Consider the following 13,702-nt stretch of genomic DNA (forward strand, 5'->3'; position numbering starts at 1 on the left):
TTATTTCCCTGAAACTTCTTGCTCTCCATAATCTCCCATACAGGAGGACTCCAAACAAGTCCTCAATAAGAAATATGGAAATCCTTCTTGACATTAATTCACCAAACAATGTTATTATGTCTTATCTATTTTATCTACTTTTATCTTATTTATTTCTTATCACTGGAAGCCATCATTTGTCCCCACCTCCACCCTACTCATCTATTTCCTTTTTTTTCTTTTTTTTTTTAAATTTTTTTTTCAACGTTTATTTATTTTTGAGACAGAGAGAGACAGAGCATGAATGGGGGAGGGGCAGAGAGAGAGGGAGACACAGAATCGGAAACAGGCTCCAGGCTCTGAGCCATCAGCCCAGAGCCCGACGCGGGGCTCGAACTCACGCACCGCGAGATCGTGACCTGGCTGAAGTCGGACGCTTAACCGACTGTGCCACCCAGGCGCCCCTCATCTATTTCCTAAACTACTACAATAATCTTCCAAATAGTCTACTTTTATTCAAATATTTGTTCCATCAATGACATAGTAATTGAAGGACTGAATGAGTTATTCCAATTATCACTGTTGGAACAGCTTAAATCCTACCTAGAAATTAATTAATCCTCTAAGATCTGGGACAAATTTGTTTCTTTGTACACTTAACAGATAGTGTGGCTTTAGCCCCTCCTTTTCTTGATATTATGTAACTCTAGGGACCCCTATTAAATTAATTCATGAAGTTATTCTCTCTTGTCTCTTTGCACACTGTATAGTGTGAGAGATAGACCTGGACATCTGTGTAGGACATTTAGCATTTGCCAAGGTCCATTGCTCTAAGCTTTAGGATAACGTCTTTTTCCATTAGAGAAATCAGAGTTCTAAGACCAAGATTAGTGAAGAAGCCTAGTAGAATTGTGCAGGTAGAACACATAATATCCTTTCACATAAGTTCTGGCTCTGCTTCCCATGGTCAGGGTTTCCATGGAGGTATATGGAACTGACAGGTACTTGTCCTTTCTATAGAGATCCTAATATGCTCATCTACAGCAAGATTCAGCAGTTTGCTGATTTGGGATTTGGGATTTGGCTATCTCTAGCTTGCTATCTTGAGATAATTCCTGAGATGATGGCTCTGTTTGACCTGGTCCTCACTTCCCCTGAGAAATGGAGATATCGCTGAAACCCATGGTTGGTGCTTGTGTCCTTGATTCCTGCTGATACTTTTGGTACTAAGTTCCAGCTAGGTTGGTTTTATATCCCATGGTACTACCTGGTTTCTCTGCCTTTATTTATTGCAGGAAGCTTTCTCAAAACTTTTTCTGATCTTGGATATGTTAGCTGTACTGATTTCGTCATGAAAGCTATGTTCCAACATGCAGGACCCATGGAATTTTGTGTCTGTTTATTTTGATCTGATTGAGATGATACATACCCAATACAGAAAATTTGGAAGGTCTAGTAAAGCATTCAGTCACAATCACCCAACACAAATAAACATATATACTCATAGTCACTTAGAGGATTAGTGCTGAATTAATGTCAAAATGTTAAATTCTTGGATTTTAGGAAGATTTTGAAATCACTTGATGCTTTGATAACTGAATATACTGACACAAAATCTGACACAAAACATTATTACTGCTACTTATTGACCAAATGAAATGAATATGGAAGTAATGGAAGTAATTTAATCAGCTGAGGGGAAAAAGACTCACTTGGTGACCCAATTAATATGGGTTTTAAAATTATTAAAAATATTGCTCATATTTTATCCAAATATTTTTTACAATTATATATGTATTTTTATTTATTTTTATTTTATTCTTTGATTTAAATTCCAGTTATTTAACATAATATTATTTTCAGGTATAGAATTTAGTGATTCAACACTTCCATACAATAAAGTCCTGTGCTCATCACAAGTGCCCTCCTTGTTCCCCATCACCTATTTAACTCATCCCCCCACCCACTCCCTTCTGGTAACCATCAGTTTGTTCTTTAAAATTAACAGTCTATTTTTTGGTTTTCTTTATTTTTCTTTTTGATGGAATGTAAACAGTCTACACATTAAAAAGATGGGTTCTCTACTTCAAAAGAATCTAAAATTTAAAATACATATAACAGGGAATAATAAAATCCAAGCAAAATAACTTAATCTCATGCATAAAAAACAAATTCGAATAATACAAAAGGATGTGAAAGAATCTAGTCAACAAATTGATAGTTTTGTTATTTAAAGAATGAAAGAATATTTTAATTGAATCTTATAGTGGTATTTTAGGAGGAACTTCAGGTTAAAATGGAATATTTGTTATTTGGAGAACTCCAAAGGCCAAGATTTATTTATTGAAAGAAGGTTGATCCTCCTGTCAAACACTGTCACATTCCTTAATTGACATGGCATAAAACTACAGGGTTTATTTCATGCATTTTCTTAGAGAATAGAAAGTACCTTTTTTTTCCCCCCACAAGCTTAGATCCTAAGCAGGTATCAGAATCCAAGTAATGAAGTAAGTTGGCTTCTGATGGAATTAGCACATATTTTAACCATCTTCTTCTATTATATTTTTCTTCCAAGATCTGCTCCTTTAATATATTTTCTGGAACACTTTACTATATATCTGCTTTGCTAAAAAATGACTCACCTATTTCTTGAGGTAAATTATGTTGCCTCTCCTACTTTGCAGCTGAGATGAACTGCACAGTAAGTAAAATATCCGAAATGGAGCTTTCAACTTGAACATTGCTTTGGAATTATGCCAGCTTTTCCTGGGTATTAACCACTCTACTAATGGTTGCCTAATTCTTCAAGAAGCAGTTTGAATTACAGCCATTTAAGACCTACAGATAGAAAAATTCAGATGTTTCACAGGGATTTGGAGAATTAATTTTCCAAGCCAATAAGATTTACTATGTCCTAGAAGAGGAAATAAGTTAAATATTTCGTATGGTTTAATAAGACTTAAAGAAGGGAAATGGGGTAAATATCTATATTTTCATAGAAATATCTTTATAATAGTCTTAAAAATTATAGTTTGATTTCTAATTTTACCAATAGTTTAATTTGCTTTATCTTTCTTCTGCTTACCAAAAAAAAAAAAAAAAGCACTATCTAATCCATTCATTGGATTTTGTCTTTGGGTCCAGTGATAGGGAGAAAAGACTAGCCTTGTCATCTTCCTTGTGATACTCAGTGCAGCTTCATTGGAATTCAGTGATGGTTCCAAGTTCATTTTACTTCTTTAAGGCACAAAGTAGGATATAAAATGGGGCCATGCCTTCCTCTCAATGGAATTTTTAATGAATAGTTTCAATACCATACTAATTTGTGTTTTCTTTCTGCCCTTGGAGCAATGACCTAAGAACAGGGAAGAATCTGTTACTTGATTTCATTAAACCCTGGAGAAGAGGCTCATCATTGATCTCATCTTTCTTTTTTTGTTGTTATTTGTTTGTTTTTAGCTCTCTGTTGATGCTCTGTGGAATAGAAATAGAGAGGCCAGCACTAAAATATGGTTTTAGACTTCATTTTCACTAATGGCTTAATTTCTCTATTTAAAAAAGTAACTAAGTTGATAAAGAAACAAAACAAAAAGTGCTGACCAAGATTTATAGCATGTTCAGCAAACTTTTAATTGATGTCTGATAGTCTATTAAAGATGCTGAGTACATAACCTTGAATATTTCCTTTTTTGTAACTATAAGATTAAACTTCAGACTGACACAGCATTCTCCTCCAAGAGAACTCAGCATGAACCTTGCCCTTTCCTAGCAACTCCATAGGGATAAAGTTGTTCTACCTGTATCTGTCAGGATACGTACTTAAGTAGGGTGACCATGTGATCGTTGCTCACATAAAGACACTTTAGAGAGGAAACAGGATGCTATTAATAATTAAGTCAGGCATAAATAGATATGTTCCAAGAAAATGAAGACATAAAATGACAGTAGAAATCAGAGTAAAGTAGGTCAAATAAGTCACTGAATTTGAATTCCAACTTGAATTGAAACCCGAGTTTCATGATCACCAACCAGATCTCTCTATAGATCCTACATATATATATATATATTTCAGAATTACTTAAAGCCCCAGTTTATTAGTCCATACTTCCAACAATGAAAAATATTCTCTAATGTTGTCAATGAACATACTAAGACTCTCATGGGTTTCTCCTTGCTCTTTTCCAATAAGATTCTCTGTTTTATTGGCTTGTGTTAAATCAAGATCATGGGGGTATACATATAGTAAAATACACTCTTTAGATATACAGTTACATGACTATTCCCACCACATCATCAAGCTATGGCATGTATCTATCACAATACACAGTTTCCTTAGGCTCTTTAACAAGTCACTTTCCTCTGCCCCAAGTCAGAAACTGGCAACTACTTACCTATACCTTTTCTAGAGTGTCATATAAATGAAATTATATAGTATGCAACTTTTAGAGTCTGGCTTCTTTCACTTTGCATAATGCATTTGAGATTTGCCCATGCTATTGCATGGATCAGTAGTTAGTTACTTTTATTGACCTTTTTGCTAAGTGTCATTCCACTGTATAGTGGCACCACAGTTTACCCATTCACCAGTTGAAGGGCATTTGTGTTTTGGGTAATTGTGATTACAACCACTATAACTTTTGCACACAGATCTTTGAGTGAACGTTGCTTTTATTATTTCGGAGAAATACTTCCGGACAGGATCTTTGAGTTGGATGGTAAATGTATGCTTAATTTTACAAGATACTGCCAATTTGCTTTCCACTGTGACTATTCTGCATTCCCACAAGCAATGTATGGGAATTGCTGGTGTTTTGCACTCTCACCAGCAACTGATATTGCCATTGCATTGTTTTTTTATCCATTCTTATAGTGTGCTGGTATCTTATGATAGGTCTAATGGGCATTTCCCTATTGGTAGTAATGTTGAACATCTTTGCGTGTGCTTATGTATCATCCATATATCTTCTTTTGTGAAGCAGCTGTCCAAACCTTTTACCTATTTTACTCATTATCATGAAGTATGATTTATCTGTAGTTTTTGTTGTTGTTGTTTTGGTTTGGTTCAGTTTGGCTTTGATTTTATAGATGCTCGTTACCAGTTTGAAAAAGTTTCCTTCTATTCTTAGCTTGTGAAGATATTTTTGTCATAAATTAATTGTTGAATTGTATCACAGATATTATCTGTTTCTATTGAGGTGGCTATATGTTTTTCTTCTTCAGTTTATTAAATGTAAAATTAAATTGATTCATTTTCATATGTGAAAATGCATTCCTGCATTCTTGACATAATGCCCACTTGTCATGATGTTTTATGCCTTTCTGGATTTAGATTTATAGTATTGTTTGAGGCTTTTTTTGTCTATATTCATGAGGGATGTTGGTATGTATTTTCTTTTCTTGTAACATCTTTATCTGGTTTCTGTATCAGTGTAATAGTGGTCTTGTAAAATGTATTGGGAGTGTTCTTTACCCTCTGTTTTATGGAGGCTTGTATACTGATGTTATCTTCCTTAAATGTTTGAAAAAATTCACTACTGACCTATCTGGGCCTTGAATTGTTTTTGTGGCTTGTTTTTGTTTTTGTGGTAGTTGGTGGTGGAAAATTATTAACTTATGATTAAATTTCCTAAATAAATATAGAATTATTCTGGAAATACAGGATTCTAGTAATATATGCATTCTTGAATAATCTTTGGTATTGTGTCATTCAAGAAATTTGTCTATTTTATCTGAAGTTCAGAATTTATCAACATCAAATTGCTTATAATACTTCCTGATTAATCTATTAATATTATGGTGAGCTGCTGGTGTGTCCCCTTTATTGCTAATATCGTTTATTTTTACATTCTTTTTTCCCTAAGCAATACTGCTAAGGTTTAATGATTATACTGATATTTTTTAATAATCACAATTTAGTTTCATTTATTTTGTTTTTTTTAATGTTATTGTTTCCACTTTTTTCTTAATTATTATCTTCCTTTTGTGTGACTTGAGTTTCATTTGCTCTTCTCATTCTAGTTTCTTAAGATGAAAGTTAATGACATTGTTTTGAAACTTATTTTCTAATATCAGCATTTGACAGTATTATTTTCCTATTCATTAGCCACATCACACAAATTTTGATATATTATTTTAATTTTCAATAAAATAATAAATCTATTTTCTAATTCTCCTTCTGACTCTTACTTCAACCCATGGGTTATTTAGAAGTGTGCTGTTTAGTTTCAGGTCTACTGAGAAGCCGAGGGCAGATACTCTGGTTCTTTGTTATCAGGTTTTTGTATTTCTTTAATTTTCACTTGATTCCTCTCTATCATTTCTAATGTTCTGAAAAAGTCCTCATTTGTTCATTCTTGAATTCCATTTCTCTCATGAAAACCTTTAACATATTAATCATCATTATTTTGAGTTCTCTACCTGATAGTTCCAACATCTGGCCATCTTTGAGTCCTTTCCTATTGATTGATTTGTCTCTTGACAATGTTTTTTTTTTTTTTTTTTTTTTTTATTGTGTGTCTTGTAATTTTTTTACATGGAACACAATATCTTTTGTAGAACAGGTGATGATGTGGTAAATATTAATAGCTGGAAAGGACATGACTTTCCTCAAGAAGTTTATATGGATGATGGACTCAATCTAATTATGAACTAAGCTTTATTGTTGTTGTGGTCATCTTCAGAGCACTACAGACTCCAAATTCCTGTGACATGATGATGTCAGCAAAAATGGCATAATAAAGAACTCCAAAAGTTTGTACTAACATAAAAACAATGGGAAAAAAAAAAAAACTGGCAAAGTCAAATTTTTCAGACTTCTGCAAATTAATCAAAGTCAATAGGACCCTGTGAGATTTTTAATCAAAAAAACCCAACTGAATCTCAGTGAAGAACAGTGAGCTTTTTGGTTTCTAACACACTCTGGCCCCATCTACTGCTTTCTAACTCATAAATGGCCCTAAAGAAAACAGCGTATGGGTACAGGAAGAAGTAAAATAAACCTCATGGGCCAATAAATGTAGTTAGGTTTTTGTTGCTGTTGTTTTTGTTTGTTTGTTTTTACCTCTCTGGTGGCTTCCTGAAGGACCATTGCAAAGGGCTTGTTCACCCTACTCACAATTCCTGTAGTATCAGGCAGCTACTCAGGGGACATATGTTCAAAACTTTTACAGGCAATTATGTTAGTGCCTGTTGCCTTGGGAACTAGATAAAAGTTGGAGTAATCAATAGACTAACCTAAAGTTTGGAAGGAAAAGCTGGGTATGGAGATGCTTTGGGTCATAAGGCCATGATAAGCTCTGATACATTCCTGGCAATCTAAAAGGCCGTGCACCTACCAAGGCAATGCTATTATCCTATGATTGGAGTGACAGTTGTTCACTGGTGGAGGGTTTCTCTCAAAGTTTGTGTTCCACTCTCAGTTTCAGCCATCTTGTATGCCTGTGTTACAGTGGTGTTCTCTCACACCACTCATTTCTCCTCCAAGGTTAGACTCTTACTTGTACTTGGTGCTTGCTCTTGTGTGACATAGTTCACCTTCAAGTCTTAGATAAGCTCTGTGTGGCCTCAGAAGTAGGTTTCTTTCAATGTTCTTGCTCATCCTTCCCATAGTAGTAGCCAACTTGTGACTTGTGTCTGTGGTAGGTATTAAGCAGCAGAAAGTTTTGTGCTTTTCCCCAGATGTAGAAAACCTCTATTAGTACTGGTGTAAGATAATGTTCTCAGAGATATTAGCTGAGTCTTCCCCTGGGGTTAAGGGCTTTTTCCCATGCCTGGTAGTGACAGAGTTGGCTGTCCCTTCTTCAGAGATTTAAGTTTTTTGAGAGAAAGTTATGGGGTTTTGTGACTTTCCTAAGGGAAGCTAATACATTCCTGCATGCCTTCAGTTAAAAAGGAGACCCATTCCACCTGTCCTCAGTCTTTCTTATGAGTACCCAAAGGCAGTCCATGGATGGATACAGGTCTACCTATAGGTTCAAAGTCCCTTGTTTTCACAGTTCTAGGAGTTCTACATAGTCATATTAATCTATACCAAGCCTTCATACATTTATAAAAAGTTAGCTGATTTCTCCCTACTTGCTTGTGTAGTGACACTATCTGTTCTCATAGTCTGTTGGTCTGTGATAAGCCAGTCTTGTTTTTATCTTGGCAGAACCTGTCTCTTCTTGGATTTCAGGCTTCTTGTGTGATTTGGGAATTCAGCTCCCTGATGTGCTAAGGAAAATTTATTTTGTGGTTTATCTATCTGGTTGTTTCTTGTTGCTATCCAGGTAGTGGCAACACTTTCTCTAGAACTCCACATTCTAGGTATAAAGGGAACCTCCAGAGAATTTTTTAATATTAAAAACATATGAAACTATTAAACAAAGGTATGGAGAAACTAACTCTTCTACATTATAGTTGCTGTTTCTCAACTGTGGAAATTTATGGAGAAGGTGTCTTCATGCCTTAATGATATATTTTTCTAGAATATTCCTCATGGACAAGACATCTGTGACACAGTAATTTCTTTCATGTGTCTTAAGTCACTGCTAAATTTATCTAAATTTAGTTACTCTTTACCACAGGGCATTTTTATTTTTATGATTCTATCAAATCATACTTCTTGCCTTAAGAACTGCTCTTAGGGGCGCCTGGGTGGCGCAGTCGGTTGGGCGTCCGACTTCAGCCAGGTCACGATCTCGCCGCCCGTGAGTTCGAGCCCCGCGTCAGGCTCTGGGCTGATGGCTCGGAGCCTGGAGCCTGTTTCCGATTCTGTGTCTCCCTCTCTCTCTGCCCCTCCCCTGTTCATGCTCTGTCTCTGTCCCAAAAATAAATAAACGTTGAAAAAAAAAATTAAAAAAAAAAAAAAAGAACTGCTCTTAAATTTTTTTTTATTTTTTAACATTTATTTATTTTTGAAAGACAGAGAGAGAGAGAGAGCAGGGGAGGAGGAGAGACAGGGAGACACAGAATCTGAAGCAGGCTCCAGGCTCCGAGCTGTCAGCACAGAGCCCGACATGAGGCTCAAACCCACAAACCATAAGATCATGACCTGAGCCATAGTCGGATGCTCAACTGACAGAACCACCCAGGTGCCTCTGTTCTTAAAATGTTTGTTATGCTTACAAAAGACATTTGGAGAGTAGACGGAGGATCTGTGTGTCCACATGCATTTTTAAATGAATGTAAAAAGCCTGGGTGGCTCAGTTGGTTGAGTGTCTGACTCTTGCTTTTCAGCTTAGGTCATGGTTGCAGGGTTGTGGGATTGGACCCCACATCAAGCTCCATGCTTTCACTCTCACCCTCTTCCCCCCCCCCCTCATTTGCGATCTCTGTCTCTAAAAAATAAAATACATATATATATATATATATATATATATATATATATATATATATATTTAAATACTAAAATTTCAAAATAACAGACTTTCACACATTGAATTGACTTGTCCACATTCTTCTCACTTGATGGTTTTGGACAATTTTCACCTCCAACCAAATAGAAACATTTTTATAGTGCAGCAGCAAGGCTTTTTAAAAATTATATGCCAGACTATCTGCACATAAAACTCAGATCATCACCCTCAATTATTTTCCTTATTATTATGTTACCATTTGTTGAATTATTTCTTGATTCATGTCCTTTACTGTATCTAAGCATGTGTTTGAATATTCACCTTTACAGAAGGCTATTCCCGTCTTATACAATCTAAAAAAATAGCCATCCTCCTAAATATCATCTATTCTGCTACATAGTCCTCCCATTTTCCTCAGAATATTACAACATGACATTATGTATTTTTTCCCCCAAGATATGGAACCTTTATGTTTACATAATTACTGTATGTCAGAAGTATGCAAGTGATCTTTCTTATAAATGGAAATGATTATCAGAAGAAACAATGGCAAAAACAACTGATACTTTATGTGAACCCATAGGAGCTTAAGTTTCAACCCCAGCCAAAAAGTTTGTTATAATGTCTTTCAGTTTTGCCTCTGATGGTTCTGGGATCTTTCCTTTAGTCCTGAAGTTGCCCAGCAGGCTTGGTGTTGGCCGACAGCATGAGCTAAGAGAGCATTCTCAAACATCATTATTTTGCCAGACGCCAATTTATCAAGATACCTGTTTACACCAGCATAGATGACAGCCACTTGTTCTTGGCCAGCCATGAGAGAACACTGTGCCTTTTTCAAGAGCTCAGTCACACACACACTATGAATCAAGAATGGTGCGTAGCAGCGTCAAGATCAGAACTGAACTGGGCAAAAGTAGTGACCGCATGATGATGAAGCAATTCGTCATAACTGCTACCTGGTTCCTAACCCTGGCTTGGGCAGCAGACCCAATGCAAAGAATAGACTCACCGACATTAACGGAAGGTGGATACATTTGAAGAACAATTCTGTCTCACAAGAATGAACGTACAAGAGAGTTGGGATGTGTTGTGAACATTGACATATCTTGATGTTGCAAGAGTGCCTGGTAGACAGGCAGATGTTTTGAGCAGATGCTTAAAAAGTATTCATTGGATGAATGAGTGAAATAAATGTACCAATTCTTAGCAAAACTCATTTTTGTCTGTGTATCTTGATATGAAAATGGCTGAGAAGCATCACTCATTCTACATTTCCAGCACATTTTTAAGGTGAGTATAAGGCACTGGAGAAGCAAAATCTGGCTACAGAGTACATACTAATAGATAAGAAGAGAAGAGATAGGTTGCAGGCATAACATAATTAGAGCAAGTATATATTTCAGAGATGCAAAGAAGGTAGATGTCAGAGAGCAACAAATATACACAGTGAGCAGAGAGGTCTGGAATGAAGAGGAAGTGAGAAATCTGGGACAAACATTTATTTAAGGATCTGGTAACAATAATAGTGTTTGGGGCAGGGATATTTTAGCTAACCTGTAACTGACATCAGGATCCCTAATTTCTTTTTTTTTTTTTAATTTTTTTTTTCAACGTTTATTTATTTTTGGGACAGAGAGAGACAGAGCATGAACGGGGGAGGGGCAGAGAGAGAGGGAGACACAGAATCGGAAACAGGCTCCAGGCTCTGAGCCATCAGCCCAGAGCCCGACGCGGGGCTCAAACTCACGGACCGCGAGATTGTGACCTGGCTGAAGTCGGACGCTTAACCGACTGCGCCACCCAGGCGCCCCAGGATCCCTAATTTCTATGTGCACATTACTATTCTAAGTGTTAAACATATGCATTAACACCTTTTTACACTATTAATTTGCCTTGCAGCATTTCCACCATATATGTATACAATAGAAAACATTGCTGTTACACATTTCAGATGATGATGTCACAAATGAAGGAATGAAAGGAAATATTAATTTTTCTAATGAAAAGCTATTCTTTCCATATCAATTCAGGCCTCCTTATCATACTCTGGCCTCCAGTGATACAGAGAAGACAGTCTCTAGGGAATTTTATAGTATAGTCTTTGTACTATTAACAATTCTTTTTTTCCCTTTTCATTTTTTTTCTTTAAATTCTAGTTAGTTAACATACAGTGCAATATTGGTTTCCAGAGTAGAATTCAGTGATTCATCACTTACATACATCACTCAGTGCTCATCACAACAAGTACCCTCCTTAATATCCATCACCCATCTAGCTCATCTCCTACCCACCTCCCTTCCATCAACCCTCAGTTTGTTCTCTATCTTTAAGAGTCTCTCATGGCTTGTTGTCTTCTCTCTCTCTCTCTCTTTTTTATTCCCCCTCCATGTTCATCTGTTTTGTTGCTTAAGTTCCACATATGAATGAAATCATTTGGTATTCATCTTTTCTCTGACTGACTTATCTTGCTTGGCATGATACACTCCAGCTGCATCCATGTTGTTACAAATGTCAAGATTTCATTCTTTTAAAAAAATTTTTTTTAACGTTTTTATTTTTGACAGAGAGACATAGCATGAGTGGGGGAGGGGCAAAGAGAGAGGGAGACACAGAATCCGAAGCAGGCTCCAGGCTCTGAGCGGTCAGCACAGAGCCCAATGACGGGCTTGAACCCACAAACTGTGAAATCATGACCTGAGCTGAAGTCAGACCCTTATCCGACTGAGTCACCCATGTGCTCCAAGATTCCATTCTTTTTGATGGCTGAGTAACATTCCAGTGTGTGTGTGTGTGTGTGTGTGTGTGTGTGTGTGTGTCCCATCTTCTTTATCCATTCATCAATTAATGCACATTTGGACTCTCTCCATAGTTTGGCTATTGTTGATACATTAACAGTTCTTAATGTCTATCTCATGGCATTGTGTGGGGAAGCAGTTTTCTATGCTACATATGGTGAGAAGTATTGTTGGTGGTATTCTTGAAGGGGTCATAAATGGCTCATTGTCCAAAATCATCTCTATCACCAACACAACCAAACATAATTACTTCTACATTATTCTCTCTTTTCTAACTTCATATGAATGCATTGGGAGACCAAAGAATATAAAAGCACATTTGCTTACTTCACAGCTTTATCTAGGCCTGACTTTAATAATCACAATGAAATGTTCTTTATTCAGAGAGTAAAGGACTCAAAACAGTCGATTATGTGATCTTAGGTAGTCTCATGACACTTTGGGAATAGTAAAAGACAGAGTATAATTTCCCCAATCTACAAATGGAGCCCTGGATAAAGTTATTAGTTTTCAAAGTCTCAATATAGGGTGAGGGCCAAGTAGGTACTAGGACAACTGTCTCCTAGTGTTTTACTGACTGTTCCTAGGACTTTCCTCTACCAGTAATGTCTCCATAACAGCAACATAAACAAAACCCAGGCCTATAAAAGGTACATGAAATCAGGAGAATCATGGTCAAGTGGTCACATCTGCACATAAAAAACTGAGCACCAACCTATTATAAGTACCCTTGCATCCTTTCTTACATACGTAATTCTTATAAAGTTGTTACTTTTGAAACTCCTTTTGGTGAACCAACTTATCCTTAGGAAGGTTCAGCCTGAAACAAATGGTTTTGTATTTTTACTGTATTTTTTAATGTTTATTTATTTTTGACAGAGAGAGGGGAGAGGGATAAAGAGAGAGGGAGACACAGAATCCGAAGCAGGCTTCAGGCTCTGAGCTGTCAGCACAGAGCCTGAGGCGGGACTCAAACTCCTTAGACGGGAGATCATGGCCTGAGCCGAAGCTGGATGCTTAACCAATTGAGCCACCCAGGCGCCCCTACTGTACTTTTAGTAATTTGTTCTAAAAGCTATTACATGCACAATAATGCATTGGCAACACTGATAAGATTCAGTCTCACTAAATTAAGGGATTACAAGTTGTTTGGAGAGATCATATTAATATATATGAAATAAGATCAGAATGTTTAAAATAAACATACAAAATGTGATAACACTTACTAGTACTCCATGAATTCATAAAACAAGTAAATCAGTGTGCCCTGGAAAAGACAGTGAACAGTGCACCAGGGAGCTGCTTTGAAGGAGTAGACCCAGGGTCTGATTCAGATCTCACTTCCTCTCCATGGTAGCATGCCTCACAACTTCCCTGTAGCAACTTTTGAACATTGCTGTTGACCAATCACTGTCATATGCTGCTTCTTTTTTCCTTTCTAAATTTGAATACGTACTAGTATTTTTATGTCACCCTACTACCATAGGGTATGTTGTGGGCATATTTTAGTTCATAAATATATAAATCAAGAGGAACCATATCTTGACCTGATGTAGATACAGAATATCATAAGATTAGAGTGTTGATCTTGTG

This window comes from Leopardus geoffroyi, chromosome B1 (genome assembly GCF_018350155.1).
Source record: "Leopardus geoffroyi isolate Oge1 chromosome B1, O.geoffroyi_Oge1_pat1.0, whole genome shotgun sequence".
NCBI classification, from domain to species: domain Eukaryota; kingdom Metazoa; phylum Chordata; class Mammalia; order Carnivora; family Felidae; genus Leopardus; species Leopardus geoffroyi.